Below are 19,713 nucleotides of genomic sequence, written 5' to 3' on the forward strand. Positions count from 1 at the left end.
GGCACGAAAAGGCGTTGCGGGCTTATAATACTCTTAACTTTTACTCAATGAGAATGGAGGGGACCTGGTCTATAGCTGCCTTGACCCTATCTCTGTGCTTCTTTGTTTCAATACAAAAAACCCAGCTTCCTGGATTGTATACAAATGCGCAAATATTGGATCAGGCCTTGGGGACCCTGGTAGGAGACTGTATATTTCAAGCACGTGGACTTCTAGGCTCACAGGTATTGTAGCTCTATGTAACTGCCATACTTCTGACACTTTAAACTGCCATCATGCAGCCTAACAGAGCTAATTAGCAGGCTTTTTTTTTTTCTTTTTAAACATATCATGTGGTAATGAGGTAAGTTATATCTCCAGTCAGAGAAACAGTCATTTTAAGGACCATGGACACCTTTGGAAAATTAGTGAGATGCAGTTCTCATGGTACGTCCTGCTTGAATGAATCATAATCATCATGAAAGATGTTTAGCAGTTCTGACAGCTGAAATGATGTGGTTACCCATTCCCACGATGTACAAGGCTTTGCAAGACTGTGGCATAGGAACATGCACAGTTAGAGCCTTTCAAAATCGCTGCACTGAACTAGAGCACAACTGGTTGTCATTGTACTGTGCCTGGGCTTGCAGCATGTAAGTGATATTTTGTAGGAAAAATGTTTTCAAGGACGCATAGTCAATGCCCAAATTAGTTTATATAGCGAGTTTATTAACAAGTGCAAGGACACAGCTTGTTGACACTGCAGATGACATTTTCAACATTTAGATTCCTGCTGATGTTGATAGTCATGTTGCACACACATAGCTCCTTCAAGACAGCGGGACATACTGCATGTAAGGGAAGGCTACTGGGCCTAACGGAGGTAGGGTCATCCCTACAGCAGGAAGCACAGACCAGGTGCAAGTTCTAGCTTGAGAGAAGTTTCAACTTTCTCAAAAAAAATGAAGTAATGTCCCATTTGGGGCAAATGATAGATACATTTTTTACTCTGCCAGTTATTCTGCTGAAATAGCATTGCATGGACAGTCAGAAAGCGTTTAGGCTCAAAATTTTGATTTGTGATAAATTTATGAACCCTAATATAACAAAACTAGGAATTACTTTTCTTAATTCCAAAGAGGACAGATCTGTTTTCATCTAGATAATTCTTAGCTCACTGTTTATACAACAAAATCATTGTACTGAAAGGATCCATTTCTAGAAAAAGTGTTAGCTTTCTACCTGATTATTTCTCCATAAGCCACGGCACAGATGTTTATGGGCTGAAAAATTAGCTACTGAAATCACCAATTGATTATTCTCATTCGTAATGTATGCATACTCCTAACTCACAGGCAACATTTTAAGATGGGAAATGGGAAAGTGTCTTGCAGTACAGGCTCATAGACATGCCCTTGCACAAAAAGCTAGCTGGGAACATACATCAGCTGCTCTGGTAACGGCTCCTGTGCCATCTCCTCCGTGCTAAAAGCAAGGCAGCAGGTTCTCACAACAGAGATACTGAAAAGGGAGGCTCTTTGCCCCACACTGGGTTTGGAATGATGCTTGATCACTTCTGGGCAGGCCGTCGGAAATGAAAAGGAAGATGTAGATTTCTATCTTCAGGAAAAGGTTCTGTGTTAGGAATCCCAAGAGTGAACTGATGTTTCCATGCCGCTCTGAGAGCTGCTTTAGTACTGCTGTACTGAAGCACATGCCTTTGTCTCAGCATCTCCCTGCTGACTAGTTAAAACTAGGTGTATATTCACTGTGCTGAGATGGGGAACTCCCCATGTGGGGATCCTATTCTGAGTTGCATAATTTTCCCCACCTGTACTGGAAACCTAGGCATGGAGCCAGGGTGCTGGGGTCCATGCTCAGCCTGGCAGTGCCAAGCAGGCTGGCGTCTAAGCTGCATGTTGCATCTGCCTTGAACCCTGACCAGACCATGGGCAGAGGTGGAGGAAAGGAATAGTTTGGTTTTCCACCCTACCTTTAAAAGGTAGGGGACCCCAAAGTGCGAGAGTGAGGGCTGTGGTCCTGCTCCATCTTCTTCATCCCTTTGGTATACGAGCTTCATTCATAAGTAGCACAAGTCAGGCCGGAGAGAGGGGCTGGACTGTGCCCCCAGGGCTGGGAAAAAATGGAGCTGTGGTCCTCTTCTGCAAGTGCTCCAGTATCTTACAGTACTTGGGTAATATTTGAACACTAATGGACAAATGCCGCTTTTTTAAAATTTTCTTTTCTAAGGCAGTATGTACAAAAGTGCAAGGACACTTGCCATGAATCTGCTGGGTTGCTTGTGGTATTTTTGGTATAACCAGGCCCATATGAACAGTCATTGTTATATTCACAGCACACACCATGGCAAGGGATGGTGCTGTCTTGACATCTGCTTTCTTAGCGGCCAAAGAAATCCAGTTTGGGTGTGGGTGTGAAAGCTACTGCAAGGAAGCAGAGGGAGAGCCATCCACGCTTCTGCTCCTGCCACGGAGCTGCATCTGTGACGCACTGGATGCCTGCAGATCCCAGAGTTGGTCCTTAGCCTATGCCAGGGTGCAGTGCCGTTGTCTGACCCTTTTTTCCAGGGCCTGAGCCTCCCCAGGGAGGGCTGCACCAGCCAGAGTGCCGGGTGGCAGAGCTCTGCAGCACAACGTGGGGCCTTTGGTGTTTCCTGTGCGACTGTTTTTTCTGTGCCGCTTGTCCCACTTGGGAGCAGGGGCAGAGCAGCCCTGCGCTGGTACAAAACACAGCTTTGCTGGCATAGCTGCAATCACACCAGGGAGTGCTTTGCCAGCGTAGTATATAGTTCCTGTATCCGTTAAAAGCTCCTGGGGAAAACAGAGCCTAACTGCAGGTGGAGAAAGATAATATCACAGCTTCTGGTACATGTTTGTGGTTTCACCCCCTTTTTCTTAGTGCCCAAGAAGTGCTACAGAAGGCATTTGGAAAACAGTCAGAAATGTTGGCTCCAAAGGCACCTATATTTCAACAGCTACAACACACTGCAAATGGGATGGAGAACCTTTCAGTAATCCCCATAATATTTCCCTGCCTGTCTGTGTAACTCACAGCTCCTGTGCGGTGGTGTTGCAGACACGGGCTGGCACAGGCTGCTCTAGGCATGGGCGACGCGGATGACTCACAGGTAAGTGCAAACCAGAATTGATGAAATTCTTCCTGAGGATGGGCTCTAGGCAAAAAGTCACTTTATGATCTGAGTGGCGTTAGGGCCAGTACAGTGCTGGAAACCATGAAAAAAGTTTTAAATGTGTAAACAAATGTTGTATAGACAATTTAATATCTTCAAGTTTAGGCAAATACTGAAATATAAATTCATATTAACAATGGATTAACAAAGGACTTGTATTTGTAGCAGTCCAGTCTATTAGCCCTTATGCATTGAATGATCTTTGCATTTAGCTTCACTACATACCCACACATCCAAAAAGCATTGAAATATTTAGCCAAGAAATAGCAGTACCTACAGGTGATATATTGTCTTATGTAGTCAGCTTTACACATTGTTTTATTCAATGCTTCTGTAGATACTTGTCTGATCTATCACCTTCAGCAAGGGGTCACCACCTTCGGTCAGGTGCCTTAGAGTTTTGGAAAAAGCAAGCGCTTAGCCCATTGCCTCCAAAAGAAAGGGAGAGAAAAGAAGTTTGGGGACCATTTGAGGGAGTGAGTGACGGGTCAATTTGTGCCAGAGCATCTTTGAAGTGGGCTGGGGAAGGTCACCCCACTGAGCAGCAGCTCAGAGGGAATATGAAAGAGAAAAATCAGATGGGTCAGGGGGGCGACGGGGATGTCCCTCCACAACCTTCCTGCCCTCCAGAGGAGTTAATGGAAAATCCACCCTCTGGTGGCCCTTTCCATTGCAGTGAATCCGCACATCCCATGTCCCAAATGCACATCTCACTTTCTCCTACCAATGTCTAAGAGCAGACTGGTTTTGGTGTGTTTGTCTGGCTTCTAACATGTGTAAATCACTCTCTGGTACAGGCAGTGAAGGCTTTTCCCCTGGTCTGCATAATCTGTCTCCACGTTTTGGCCCACACACTAAAGCAGTGAGGTTTCTGCAATCCGCTCTCCTCCACCTCAGAACAGCTGACCAGCTTTAGCTACGTTTGACAGAGATGCAGAGGTCTGGGGATACCGTATCCCTGCGGTACGCTGGCAGTAGTTAGCCAGGATAAGAACAACGCCTGCAAGTGCTGTCATGGGCGACAGCATGTGAGCTCAACACACGTATGACCACAGACACCCAGGTGGCAGGAGCTGTAGCAGCTACTGGGCTTTGGAGCTGATGGGACTGTGACTTGTTCTTCACCACTTTGCCTTTTTTCTTTTCTCCCCACTTTTGCCTCTTGTGAAATTGTTCTTAGTTTTACCTGTCTTCATGAAATTGCTGTCATCCTCACAACTTTAAGATCCGCCTCCTGCAAATGGCAGCCAGGGCGTGCCTTTTGATCTATTTATCTGTGAATTATTGTTAACTTTCCCGAGGCTTACCAGATTAGGTGACGGAGGGAGACTGCCCATCTACAGGAGCTGTCCAAAGGAGAAACATCGAGCACCCCAAGAGAAAGACAAGCTAATTACTGCATCACCTACAAGACTGCTAGCAAAGTAGGGTCTTCGCTGCCCTAATAACGAGCTGCAATTTAACCACGTGAGACTGTCCTTTTCTGAGGGAAAAAGTGAAGCATTCCCCCTATGTCCTGGGGTGCCAGGGAGGAGGGGGGCCCGGGCCAGCCTTATGCTGGTGCAGCACCTTGCACCGGGGCCTGGCCCCTCATTTGGGCTGGGGGTGCTGGCAGGGAACGGCCCTGCACCTCCATCGGCTCTGCCTGTCCCGCTGGCTGCTTCTCTCCGAGCTGGCGGCGCGCTGCCCCGCTGCTCTCTGCGGCTGTCCCCTGCCTTCTGCCATCCCCGGCCATCTGTGTCCCCGCGGCAGGCGGCCGCTCCGCCACGCAGCGCCGCTGACCCGGCCTGTGCCGCCTGCAGCCCCGCAGCCTCCTGCCAGCGGGGAGGACGGAGGGGGGACGGGGGCCTCCTGGCCTGCGAGCGGGGCTACGTGCCTGGGCGTGCTGCCGCAACGGTCGCAGCCAGCACCGGGGCCTGGCTGTGCCTCGGCCGGCACATCGGTGGAGCAAAGAGAGGACCCAGGCCTACGTGCCGGGTTGCGCTGCCTCAGCGGGCTGGGGAGGGCTGGGGGAACGCTGGGCTGTGGCCACGAGCAGAAATGGCTGAGCTCTGCTGAGACACTCTCCTTCCTGCGCTGCGCAGGGCGGTGGGCACCCGCCGTCCCCCAGCTGAGCCGTGGCGGGGGCTCCTCGGCCTCCCCGTGGGCTGCCGGGTCACCCCATCCTTCCTGTGGTGCCGTCTGCCTCGGCCTCCTCTCACAGTGGGGAGGCTGATGTGCTGCTGAGTCTCTTTGGGGCTTTTTTTTTAAATGAAAACTTTTTTTTTTGTTTTCTGAAGCTGGCTAGTTTTCTACTGGATGAGAGGACTGAGCCGACCCGCAGGGTGGGCCGGCAGCCAGGGCAGAGGCAGGAGCCGCAGCGGGGAGCCGGGCGGGGGTCTCGGCCACCACTACTCAGCCCCGAGGCAGCCTTGCCTGCTGGCATTTTTGCCCACCCCGTTTCTGCGGGGATTTCACAAGCTGCCCTGTGAGAAGCATCACGCTTCAAGCCTGGTTCTGAGGGCTTTAGGGACGTCAAAGCCCCCAGGTAAAGAAATGTCACGAAAGTATTTTCACTGTTTTACCCATACCTGGTTTTTACTACTTTGTCTGTATTTATAGCACAGTGGTGTCACCCTGCTCCAGCAGGTTGAAGAGGCAATGTAGAGTATTTACTGAATTGTGGGAGAATGTACAGACTAGGTTTTCTGGATTTTGCTTCTCCTCACGTTCCCAAATGCATGTTGGTGTTTAAAGCTCCGTACAGCACAGACGGTATCCTCGGGAAGCAGGGACTAGAGAGATAGTGCATTGCGGGACTCTTCTGTGTGTGAGAATTTCTACTAAAAGAGGCATAGCCTTTTTAAAAAATCTTTAGCCCCCAAATCTTTTAGTACCAAATAAAATCTTGCTTTGAACTTAGAAAAAATATATTTACCTATGTCTTCAGTTTTACGTGACTAGAAGAGGTACCTCGCCCCCAGCATGATCCTTCCTTCACAACAAACGAGCGAGCAAATGAGCCCTCCAAGCTGCACGTGCCAAAGCCGTGTCCCTGAGGTGCTGGGCTCTTCTTTACCCAGTCTTTAATTTAAAGGGGAGGGAGAGAAAAATAACATCTTTTTTCCTGGTTGAAAGCAATGCAATAAATAAGTGTATCATCTTCTTCCAGTTGCAATTTATAGGCACTATTCCTCAAGAAATTGGCTTCTATGCATGAAAGCTATAAAATATACATGCCATTTGCAAAAGATACAGCTTCTACTGTACATTTTCTGGTTTATTTACAGAGTATTTCAGTGCAAGCCTGCCAGAGAGGGAGGGTTAAGGAAGTGTGCAAATGAGCTCAGCTAATGCTTTTGTAATGGTGCTAAAGAAATGGTGAAGAGCTTCCATTAGCCTCATGTAGCAGAAACAATTTGGGTTGCTAATGGGGAACAACAGAGTTTCACCCAAAGTAGGACCCAGAAACATTTTTCTTCATGAGTGCTCTTGTGGCTTAAGACTTGATCAAGTGTTGCATAATTCCTAATAAATGTGCAATATGTTATATTACAGTGTATATCCTCAATGCTAAAACACTCAAACCTGGAAGACGAGGCCTCTACTGAAAGCAGAATGAGGTCTGGTGTACAGACAGTGGAAAAAGAAGTGGACAGACTGAAAGGAGAAGGTGGGCAACGCCTGACTGTGCCAGGGCCAGTGGATGCAGCGCATGAGCTTAATTAGTTTTGCCTCTCTCTCCCTAACTGGCCTGATATTTTCTGTGATGGTGCCAAGAGCAATTGTGTTTAAATAAAACCCCGCCTTTCACTCTGGTTTCAGCATTGAAGACAAGGGTGTGTGCGGGTGCAAACACAGGGCCGGTGCAAAGCAGTGCCAGGGAGGCTCTCCACTGAGCGAAGCCATGTACGTGATTTCCTGGCTGTTGTAGGTTTGTACCAGCTGTTCCTATTGCCAGATAAACCTGCAGTTTTGGCGATAGCCCTCTGCCATGTAGACTTCTCATCTGCTCCCTGGCTAGTTGGATTATTGTTTTCAAATTCCAGATCTCTCTTTTTGCTTTTCCTACATTTTCCTCCCTTGACGCTTCCCCACACCCCCAGCGGTGGCACCTGCATGGGCTACCAGATTTACAGTTTGCCAGTGCTCGTGCGGTGACTGTGTGGTAAGAGTAAGTCTGATGCAGAAAAATCTGCTGGTTTTGGTGTGGGGTTGTCTGACAGTGGGCAGAGGCACAAGAGGAATGGGAAGTTCTGCATTTGTACATTTTTTTAAGGCTGCAAATTGATTATTTGATGAAAGGACATAAGAGGAAGCTGAGATACCTGGCACCCCAATTGGGAGGGGAGGCAACCTTTGCTGGTAGATAAGATGTGTTTGTACTAGCAAAGAGGAATGCTAACTCCCTTTCTCTTACTGAGGGGTTTAGCACCCTAATAGAGCATAAAATGCAAATTAAGTCCAGAGTCATCCCTGCCCTCCATTCTTCATTTTGCACAGTAATTCCAGTTATTGATACATTACATCAAAGAATACACCAACCTTCTTCGCTTTCTGGGAATTGCCAGAAAAGTGCATCTTCTTTCATGTTGCACTGCAAATATTTATGCAACCATTTCCCTTGACTTCAAGGAGTTAAATGTTCACATATGTAATACACACTAGGATCAGAGCCTTAGGTAATCTAATGATACTGGATAACTTGACTGTGCATCATTAGCTCAATGATGCACCAACCTCAGGGAGAGGAAAAAAAACAACAAAACAACCCCCGAACCCTGAAATATATTTGTGTGTGAGAGAGAAATCTGGAGGGAGGGGAGAGGAAAACACAGTCAATATGTCTACAGTTCATTGAAGGTGCTGAAAAATGTTGTGGGTTGGTGGTGGGGGGTTTTTTTGTGTCAAAAAATGTTATTGAGAATAGAAACACAAAATGAGAGAAGAACAAGTGAGGAACCCAGAATACCCCCATGGCATGTGAAACCCCACTGGAACAAATGGAGAAGAAGTAGGTGCTGGAAAATACATATTCAAAGCAATACGGACACATGTAAGCACTAGAACTGCAAATTGGGCCTGAAAAACCAACTCTTTCTTTGTGGAGCTGTGTGTTGTTCCTTTTCTGAGACCTATCAGTGCATCCTACTCGGCCAGAGCTCCCGAGTTCAGCTGTATGTTACTTTGCCCATAAGGGTGTTGAACAAATATTTTGTATCCAAGAGAGACTCATTAATGTCTTTCAAACCGGATGCAAGTTTCTCATTATTCTTCAGCATAGGTCTAGTAATGGGAGCCTCCTCTACAGATGCCCTATGCAGATGTCTTTAGGCAATGTTGATGGCATGAAGCAGGAATTGTTTTCACTGAAAGATTTATAACCTTATAGCCTTTCCAAGCCTAGGCAGTGCATGAGGACTGAGAACCAGCAGCAAGGGTTTTCTGACTTCTGCACTATTCTCTAATACTGACTAGCCTGGAGAAATAATTTTGGTCTAAATTTTTGCTGTTCTGGGTCCTCAGTATGAGGAATGAAATGTCAGGGGTTTTTCAAAGGTACTGAATGTTTCTGACTCCTATTTGAATTGAAGCTGCAGGTTTTGAGTCCTTATTAAAAAAAAAAAAAAAAAAAACACCAAAAACCTAAAAGCCCCAAGCCCATGGATCTTAATTTAGGGCTCCCCAAATCAGAAGCCACTTTGAAAGACATGCAGAAGCACAGAACAGCCGATAGATTTCCATATCCTGCAGGGTTTTGGCATGAATCCCCTTCTTTGGTTCCAGGCAGAAAAATACAAAGAGACGTCTGTGAATAGGACCTCGCTGGGTGTCCAACCCTCTGAGTGAAATTTCCTGTGCAGAGGATGGTCTCGGCCTACATTTTCTAGTTATTATATAGAATTTTTTTCCTGCTAAGCTAGAAAAAAAATGTATAAAAATATAAAACCTTCAGTGAATTCCCACCTTATAGAGCTACTTCAAGCTGTACAGGCAAAATTTGTAGTGGAGGAGTTGACATTGAATAGGGTAGTTCAAGAGAGACACCAAAGCTCAGGAGAGACATCCTTTAAAAATGATTTGTCTTGTCTGCAATATTTTGTAAGTTGATCCAAATCAGATTTTGGAGTAATACCGTTAAAGTCAACAACCAACACCCAGGATGAATCTAGCTCTTAAAGTGCCATTCAGGCTCCTTGAGAGACATGCATCCCAATGACTCCTTTAGCAATCATTTAAACCAATTATCATCCCAGTCTATTTCCAACAATTATCATCATAGACTTTTTGGGTTTAATCAGCTTTTTAATTGACCTGTGAATAAGACAGGAGATACAAAAATCTCCCCTGATACCTCAGGTGTAACTATTACACACTTAGCATTGCTGTGCACATGAAATCATTTACACCATAATACTGATCTGAGGCTGGGATATGAACAACGATATTCCTATAAATTAAGGATAAAAACAAATTAAAGACAATAAAGGAGAAGAAAAGGAAGTAGTAATCCATAAATAGAATGTCACCATGATTGGTGACATTGCTTCTGGGACTTCCTTGGCCAGCGAACTTTGGATCTGGAAAAGGTTTTTTTTTCTAAAACTGTGTGCGACACAGAGAATAAATTGTAAGTGACACAAAAAGACCATCTCTTAAGTGCTACAATTATTGAATTGAGTTGCAGGAATGTCTTCAGACAATTGCGTAGGACTTTAAAAAGAAATCAGCCATTTAGGCATATGTCCATTCTGCAGGTAACTAACTTTTTTTAATACCACTTGCCTTGGTACAGCACTGCAAAGTGGTCTGAATGCAGCAATTTGCGGGATTTGGCACTGTGAGCCCCGCAAGCACTTAGCAAAAGCAATTGTGTAGCTCTATTGAAAATCCCGCATATCATGCTGTGGGGAGCCAGCACTTTTTATCTGTCAGCACTGTTGGTGACAAATATTAAAATAAAAAGTATGACACTATAGGTGCTTCAAAATTCAAACTGCAAGTTTCCTACTGTGGGACTTCTAACCATGTAATAAAGTGCAGGGAAGAAAGCAGAGTTCAGACTCCATGCTGTAATAAAGGCAAGGAAACCTTAAGTGTTCAAATACATAATTCATTCTCTTCTGAGACCTTCTACCAGGTTTCTACTAGTAAAGATTTTAATTTGTGCCTACATGATACAATCTTTAATTTCTCTTTTACCTCCAGAGGTAGCTGGGAGAGCGCTGGGCAGACCTGCTCTTTGCGGCGGGTGAAAGCAAATGGTCACAACAGGTCAGAGAGCTCCTCTGCAGCTGGCAAGGGTGTGATGGCCCCGCAGGGCTAGACTGGGCAGAGGAGGAGGAAACCTCCATCTTCTGCTTGCTGTGAAAGTGCCTGCAAGAAAGTCACCACAATAGTCAGTGAGTTTTTTTTGTTTTAAATATAAATATTTTGCACCTTAAATAATATCTTACTCCAAGGATCTCAAAACACATAGCAAACACTGGCTGAGCCTCAGCTTTCTGTGGGGAGGTAAGTCCCTGTTCCCACTTCTCATTTTGCTGTATTTCCTGCTGACTTGAAGTCTCTACTGCCATTTTCTTACACTGCTTTTAAAAATAGAATTTGAAACACATGACTTCAAACTTTTCTTATTAGCTATGATGTTGAGCATTTATTGCTTTGTTGTATAACTAGTTTTAACTATACTTTAATAATATTTTACATAAATAACAGCACAATAATCACAAGGAAGAAGAAACTAATGAGAAATTAAAAACACCTTTGTGTGTGGGTGGGTACACATTGCATCTGCATAAGCAACACGTTACTGAGAAGGTATTGACCATATAAATGAGCAAATGTATCTCTGCTAAAAGTCCAGTGAAATCACTGCATTTATATCAGGGATAAATTTGGCTCAACTGTGAGAAGAATGCATGCCTCTCATTCTGCAGTGGTCATTTAATCTAAATTATATACATTGATCTATACACCCCCCTGTGTTAGCACACAAAATTGACTGGATTACAGATTCAGATGTAAAGCTACAGCAAAATTGGCTTTGACCTATTTACATTTTCTAATCCAGCCTCTTAAGTCTAGTTACTTTCTTTCTAAACCCTGATCTTTTTTCATTCCTTCTCAAATGCTTTCTTCGGGACTGACATCCATCTCCTCCCAAAATGTGATGCCTGGTACAGTGTGTGGCATTCAACGCTTCAGAGACTGTTGCCTTAGATGTGGCTTGGTCCTCCCAGATGGGTCTATTCTGGCAGCAATGCTTGAAATCATGGGATCTGTGCACCTTTGCTATCTTTTCTAGGAGGAAGCCCAGGAATAGTTTGCATATTCAGTCTTTAAAACAGTTTTATTTTAATAATTATTTTTTAACAAAACAGTGCTAGAAGCTAGCACCATGTCCTGCCCTTTGGTCCTTACTGATGTTACAGTTTTCCTCTTGCCAATCCCCTTTTCTACCCATGTTTATAATATGTTTAATTTGGTCTCTACCCACATTTATTTCGAATATCCCTTCATTTGATACCATCTGAGGGGTGCCTTAGTGTGGCGTTCAGCTTTTCAAGTCATGCTGTTGCATTAGTGATTATCTAAAGATATGAGGCAGAGTTTACAAGGAAGAACCAACATTACTTCTCTAAGTAAAGTAATAATAAAAAAATGTAAAAAGGACAAACTTTCAGGTGTTAAACCTGTCTCCTGTTTTTTTTTTTTCCCACAGTCATTAACAAAGCTTTCAAACCATATCCCCCTCCTCTTTATGAAGCCAATGTCCTTCACTTTGTCAAGACTGCCATCCTTGTTTCTTAGGACAGCACCCTGTCCGAATGTGTCACTGTCCTCGCTCCGATCGCTGTGCAGCAGCTTGTGCAGACTGCTATCACACAGTTCTGCCACGCCAGTTATGTTGCACTGATTGCACGTGGCACCATCTTGCTGAAAAGAGCAGTTGTGTCAATCTGCTCTGCTTTGGGTAAGAAAAATTGTGCCCCCAGTGAACTTGCTGAGAAGGCTCCTATCGATGTCAGGGAAGCCAGGGCTTTGGACTGCAGATATAGGCAGTGGCTATGATAGAGGACATCATGTTTCTTTCCATTTCGGTCTCCCACAGCATAGTGCATCAGCAGCTAAAGCAGGGTCCCAGGGTGCAGGCTCCCTGCACTCTTCCCATGGTAGCACAGCAGTGCTACCACACAGCAGAACAGGGTGCCACCAAAGCAGGGTCTGGCCCTGTTAACAAATCTTCGCTACAGTGCCAGCTGCTCTGAGAAAGCACAGGTCCTCAGTCCTTGTGCCTAGGCTTGCTCTTTCAAGAAAATATTAACATTATTCCATGCTGCTTTTTAACAGGTCTTCGGGGTTGGGAGGGAGCTAGCTCTGATAACTTAGTGCAAGAAAGATTAGTAATTAGAAGCATGAGCCTGGTGCAGCTGGGTCGAAATGTGTTAAAACAAACAATTAAAACTAAAAAAAATGGAGCACCTTCTGCCTACTTCAGTTTAGGGGAAAGGTCTCTCTGACTCTACCTGCTTTGAGGCTACATTGAGGCTCTTTGACTCTGCTCGGAGACTTGCTGACACTACAGATTCAACACTGTATCAAGACACTCCAACTGTGATCTGAGACCTGGAGCAGAGCGGGAGCATCTTGACACAGTGTCAAAACAGTAGTCAGAGCGCATGGACGCAGCACTGAAAGGCTTTTGTCTCCCAAATGAAAAGGAGCTGGATTATTTTCATCTTTTTGCCTTTTTTTTTTTTTAATAATGGTAGCTTTCTCTTAAATAAAAAACCCCGCAGTTTATTTGCAGGAAGAAAGGGTGGCATGTTCCCCCCCCCACATCTTGTCTGGTAAAGCAATGTGACAGACAATGGCTTCACTGTACAATGCACTTCACTAAAGCAAAGTTCTTTGGCTTTGGAGAAGTAAAAGGCTGTATTTGGAAATTATTCCAACTTAGGAACCAAAAGGGGTTAATCCTTTCATGCTACTGCACATCAATCATCTGTATCTTTGTGCACATTGGTGTCTGTTGTATATTTTGGAATTGCATTTTTGTACAATAACATTCATTTGATCCGACTAATAATTTGGGACATAGTGTTGCTCACCACTTTGCCCACAAAATTAAAGCTATGGCTTTTGGTAAGAATACCTATGAATTCAGATATTTGAGTGTTGACCAATATTCATCAACAAAAGAAATTAGTTCAATTGTCAGAATGTGGCAATGCCTGCTGAGACAGGTTTCTTTTCTGCAGATGAGATAGTCTGAATGTTACAGGGACTGTGACTTTATAACAGGTTAAACTCATTTATTTAAAAAATGAGAACATAGTTGAATTTATTTTTGCTTGCTGGGGTCACAGTTAGCAAAACCATCTACTGAATGTTTTATCGATGGTGGTGTTTTTGCTGAATGTTAAATGAAAACAACCCATTAAAATAAAAAATGAAAATTCTTTTTGTTTCCTTTTCCTCTTGGGCCTTCCCAAAAGGAGGTCAACACCCACCCAGTTTGAAAAATACTTACCTAAGCCAATCACTGCCCAGCATGTATTCCCTTGAGCAACTTGAGTGGGCATGATGCCATCTGAACAGATGGGCATTACTGTAGGCAACCAAGAGACCATGCATGTGAATCAAGTATGGGTGTTTACAGCATCATTTCCCTGATGAGAATGTCAAAATGGCAGCCCAGTCCAAGCCTTTGGCTCAGCTCAATTGCGTTTCACTAATTCAGCTCTAAAATGGACAACTTCACTAAATAAATAATTAACATTAAGTTGGGTGGTCATGATTTTACTTCATAGAATTGGGCAGAGTAAGTGAGTAATGGACTCACTGAAAATAATGTGCCTGACTCCTGCCTCTACCAGGAAGGCTTGCTATTTTGTAAAATGCGGGCGAAGAATCCCTCGCATCTATGCTAAGCATAACATAACAAACAGGCAGGCATATGAGTACTACAGATGTACTCCCAACTGAAAGAAAACCTTTTCACATTTTTTTTAGGAAGACATCTGATTGCAGGCCAAAATTAAAACAGTATAAAATGGGACTTACCTGCATGATGTATTTGATTAATATACCAGTGCAAGGTCAGATCCTTGAAGTTACACATATTGAATTAGCATTTCATTGCTGTCCTGAAGAGAGATGAACATAAATATTGCAACATTTTTGAGCCCAGCAGTCAGTGTAACTCCTGTATATCTGTTGAATGAAGTGATTTCTACTGTGGAAGTTCTCTACCATCTGTTACAAAGAGGACTTTAAGTACAGAAATAAAGACTGGAATTGGAATATTAAATCAACAACTTCTCTATTTTAACAAAAAAGACTAATATATGTATCCTGGAAGCTTTATTTAAGTATGTGTCTGAAATGCTGTTATTATTTTATTTTTCTTTTGATGATCGTTTGTGTTTTCTTTGAACCAACTTCCGTGTGGTTGTGTAATACTAACTGCTTATGTAGCCTTCAGGTTTAGATTTGATCAGCTACGTAACTTTTTGCTTTCCTAAGTGAGCAGCTGGTCAGCCTGAATTTGAAGAATTGTGATGCTGAACCATCAATATCAGGTATGAAATACTTGAATACATATTTCTTTCAGGAATAATGCAACATCTTATTGATAATACCTAAAACTCCCTGTGTTTTAGATTGGAATTATTCATTCCTGGTTTTTTAGGTTTTTTTTTTGAAAAATAACTAATTTCTGCTTGGGAGATTTCTAGGAAGTACCTAGTGAGTTTTACATCTAGTCCTATCCCTTAGTTGGGGAATTCAGGCAAAAAAAAAAGCAGCTTTTCAAAAACAGAAGATTAAAATGAAAATAAAAATAGTGCTTTTCTAACACTTGGTTGGAACAAAGAGTATCTAGAGTGTGTCTTTTTCTGTATGCAAAATATTTCAATATTTTCCTCTCTTATTTCAAGCTATCAAAATCAACCTTTTCATTTGTCTTCTGTAATATGTTACGATGGCTCCGAGTTCTGCCATTAGACTTGCTAAAACGCTCTGTTACCTTGTATTTCATTTTCTAGGGAGCGTAATGTTTATTTTCCTGCTCGATGTCATGGTAACAGAAACACTTCCTTTATATTGTATCTAAGTTTGTGTTTTAAATACAAGCAGGGCAGGTTGGAGATTGCTGCATATCCCATGTGGAAAGACAGCACTAGCTTTCTGGGTGCCAGCACATACTCCCAGCTGTTGCAGTTGCTCTAGGGTCACAGATGCATCTCACACCGAATCAGTTAAAAATGCAGTAGCTATGCTTGGGGACACAAGCTCAAATTTTCAGGGCCTGATTATTCTGTTAGTTTCATATGTGCAATTCCCACTGAAGTCAGCAGAAGTAGTACATGCAAACCTGACAGGCTAATTTGGAGCCCAGAACTGCAAAGGATGTAATCATACATTTGATTTCTGTGGGTACTCGAGGTCTAATCCTCACCCACCTCCATTATGTTAGGATTTACCACAGCTTTTAAGGATTTGGATGGATCCAAAAATATTAGGTTACTTGTGATATTTTATTTTCAATGATCAGGGGAAGAAAAAGAGATCTAAAGTATATGAGCTCATGTTGGACAAGCTCAGAAAGAAAAATGTGTTCTACGGTGCCCTAAAACTGAGCTAAGAGTAATACAATGTAAGGCATATTATGTACAGGAAAGAAATGTGAGACCCTGAGGGATGAAGGCAAACTAATCAAAGGAATAGCTAATGGCCAGAAGGAGGATGGGGAATAACCTGCTTCTTACAGAGCCCACTCAGTTGTCAGTTCAGAGGGCCAGTGTACAGACTGTTGGGAGCTGAGCCTAAGGTCGCGATGATTTTATCCAAAAGGGGTCAAATTCAAGGCAAATTCTTTATGTCTATATATTTTATTCTTTTATCAGAAATGGACAGTTTCTTCCACACAGGGAACAGAGCCAAGTATTGGGGCTGGACCACTACTGCCATGTTTGCACAGGTTTCTACAAAATTACATATGCCTGCACTCCCACAACACACCAGGAGTAATATTGCTGGTCCAGTTGGCCTGTTGAGTGATCAGCATCTTGGGGCAAATAAAATTGTCAAGTAAAATGGATTTGGCACCTGGATCATTAGTAGGTGATCTGAGAAGATGACCAGTAAGGTCTAAGCAAGCTGCTACTTGTTCCAATAAGCGAACGGGGATCAAAGACACCTTTAATATGATGCTCCCAGTGTCAGTATTAACTCTCTTTCTCATCTGTTTTCAGATTAACAGGACTGAGAAACACAAGAAAGAAAGTGGAGGCTGGAGTGACGCTGATTACACTGGAAGGTATGGCAGTTGGTTGAACTAATGGAGAACAGAATTACAGATGTCCGTAGGAATTGAAGGAGCCTTACAATAAAAAGGAAGGGCAGGCAGTGCAGTCTGCAAAATGGAGAACATTAAGGTTTGCTGTGCCCTCTCTCTTGAAGCCTGCTACTTTGGGAAATGGTGAAGACGTAGTCTTAGGAATTCTGAATTTCTCTGGCATACCCAAATACACTAATTATTACTTGCAGAAGGAGGTGAAAAACGCTGTTTGCATTAGGAGCTATTAATGATCAGTTTTTAAACTATTTGTACCATTTTCCTGTGATGACAGCAGAGGACTATGCCATTGAAATAAAGTAGGAGTTTCTAGCCCATAACACTGAAAAAAATTAGTCCTAGGCCAAGGGTATTTAAGGCTCATGAGTAAAAAGTATGTGTAAAATGAACACAGTACAAGATGGCCCCAAGAATGAGGGGTAACTGCAAGGTATTTACAGACTATATTAATTTCACATTTTCTGGGGTCTGGGGGAACTTGATTTGCATTCACTATTGAAACACTGTACCTCTACACAGCCTCGGATGGGCCGGGCCGGTCGGGTCAATGCTCGGCTGGGGGCTGTTGAGGAAAACAGGCGCTCCAGCAGGAGCTCGTCGTTTCCCAGGCGTGAGTGACCACATCTGACCGATCCTGCAGTGCGATGCACGTCCTCCCGTTCCGCTGCGTTTGGGAGGCCTGTGGCAAGTGCTGTGGTTACCTCAACCACCGTGTCCGAAACGCACTGGGCAGCCAGAAGAGGGCTGCCAGCTCCCCGTCACGCGCCCCTCTCCTCAGGCAGCCGTGCCACTGCCGCTGCGTGGCCGCAGGCTTCTCTGAAATCCTGCTCGCGTGGAGGACTGGAGAACCGAGCACCCGGGCTTGAATAATGGGTTAATACCAGGAAGCACGTCCCTCTCCCCGGGCGCTGGGGGACGCCGGGCACCGGCAGGACGTGGGCCGGCGGGAAGAGGTGAGCGTGCCCCAGGCAGAGAGGGGCAGCGGGCCGCGGCCCGCTGGGCCCCGCGCGCCGCCTCCCGAAGGGGGCGAGCTGCCGCCATGGCCGCGGCTGAGGCGGGAGCACGGCCCGGGCCGGCGGAGCGCGTTCGCCCCACAGCGCCCCCAGCGGCAGCGGGGCCGCGGCCTCCGGGGGCGGGCGGGGGAGCGGGCCCCGTCCCCGCCCTGGGGCGATGCAACCGCTCCTCGCCGCCCCGGCTTCGCCCGCAGAGCGCGGTTCTCCCGCTTGCCGGGCTTCGCGCCGTGGCCGAGGCCTCGGTGTGGGGGAGGCTGTGAGGGAGGGGCCGCGTACGGCGGCGCCTGCAGAGAGGCGTGCCGGGGAGCGGAGGTTGTGGTCCGGGTCTGTGGGTCTCAGTCCTGCAGTTCCCTCTCTCCAGAGCCTCAAAACTCACTATCTGCCTCCTCCTGTCAGTTACAGCGACGTCGAGGCTGGTAATGGCTGAAAGTCACTGCTGACTTGCTGGTGGTGGGAAGTGAGTTGCTGATTTCAGTCAGTTTGACAGCAGACCTGTTAATTGTCATACAAAGTCTTGCTTTAGCTGCTTCCCTTGCCAGGAGTGTTGAGGACTGAGCTGCATGCAGCTTGAACGGTCATCTCCATCCAAGAGTCCTCAAGTCGTGGTTGCAGCTTCATGGACATGATAGGGACAGGCTTGCCTTGACTGTAGCAGCTCTGCCTAAGGAGAGCAGACTCACCTCAGTCGTGCGTTGTATTTGCTCTGTTTGTCAGGGACCGATAAATAATTTTAACATAAATAATATGCAGCTTTTATTTTCACTTTTGAACAGTTGTTATGTAGGAAAGCACCTAACAAGATGAGGTTCTGGCATCAAATACTTAAACATTAGAGTAGATGCTGTACATGTAAACTGTGTGGAAAAGAAAGCTGGTACTCAGAGAATACAGGATGACATGAATGCAGAGCAGGGGTTTGAAGGATGGTGGTGGGGGTACTTGGCTTAGGAGAGGAGAGGCACAAGCCAAGAGCAGAAAAGGTTAGAAAGAGAGCAATAAGGGATAGCTTGGTAGGGCCAGAGGTAGGGTGGATGGGGAGTGAGGTCGCCGAACCTGGATTCAGAGATGATCATAGAAAGTTTACTATGTTCCCATTAGTTTACGCAGGACAGTTCTTAGTATTTTTTGTAATAATGTTGAAAGAAATCAGGAAGGTGAGCAGAGCATACAGTCTGCATTATTAGGGAGAGCAAAAAAGGACAGTCCCATGGACGGAGAATAAGTAGTTTGATTTTTAGCTTAGTGAACTGACAGTAATGGTGGGATATCCAGAAAGAAGTGTCAGAGATACAGAGATAGATAGGGAGAGGTGAGATCAGGAATCAATAAAATAAATCTGCTGTATAATCTTGAGAAGGGTTAAGTTGCCTTAATAACTAGCATGGCTGAAGGAGAAAATACAGAAAAATATGAGTGCTGCTGATGTGTACTGAGAGAAGAAAGATGAAGGTTACCAGAGGAAAAAGCAGGGGGTCTGTCAGAATGAAAAAAAGAGACTTGCTTTGGTCAAAAATGAAGGACGTGTTGTAAAGACTGAGGAAAATGAATCTGGTGAGGAGACCTCTTGGTATGGCCAAGAGGTGATCTTTTGAGGTAGAGTTTGTAGAAGTTTGCATAGTCAGGGGAGGGAAAAGGTTTAAAATGTGCAACAATTAGCCACAAATTAGCTTTTGTGGAGACTGGCAGTTAGGTATTAAAAGCAGGTCCTAGTTGTGTGCCTATATATGTGTGTGTGTGTATGCATGCATGTATATGTATATAAATATATTTCTATTTTATGCTGAGGGTGTCCCTGAGCATCCTGGGGGCAGTTCCATGTGAGCCCCTCTGCCCTGAAGTGGTGAGGCAGCAGTTCTGTGATGGGGGTTGCCCTCTGCACGTGTCTTGTACTGGAGCTGTTCTGGCTCATCCAGTGAATTTAGGTTCCTGTTAGAGGCTTATTCCTACAGGGAGCAATATATGCAGCAGATGTTTGCAGTGACTCAAAACAGCCTTTCAAAAGAGGCCGCATTTTTTCAGTCAACCCAAATATGTTCCTGTGTGAGAATGGCAAAGCAAACCAAGTGAAGATGTGTACAGGCTTATAGCATGAATTTCTAGTGCATATATATATTCTTTTTTGCTGTGAGACAGCTAGTTCTCACTGTGGTGTCCAGGTGTGTCTG

The sequence above is a fragment of the Ciconia boyciana genome, chromosome 9 (assembly GCF_034638445.1).
Source record: "Ciconia boyciana chromosome 9, ASM3463844v1, whole genome shotgun sequence".
In the NCBI taxonomy this organism is placed as follows: Eukaryota; Metazoa; Chordata; class Aves; order Ciconiiformes; family Ciconiidae; genus Ciconia; species Ciconia boyciana.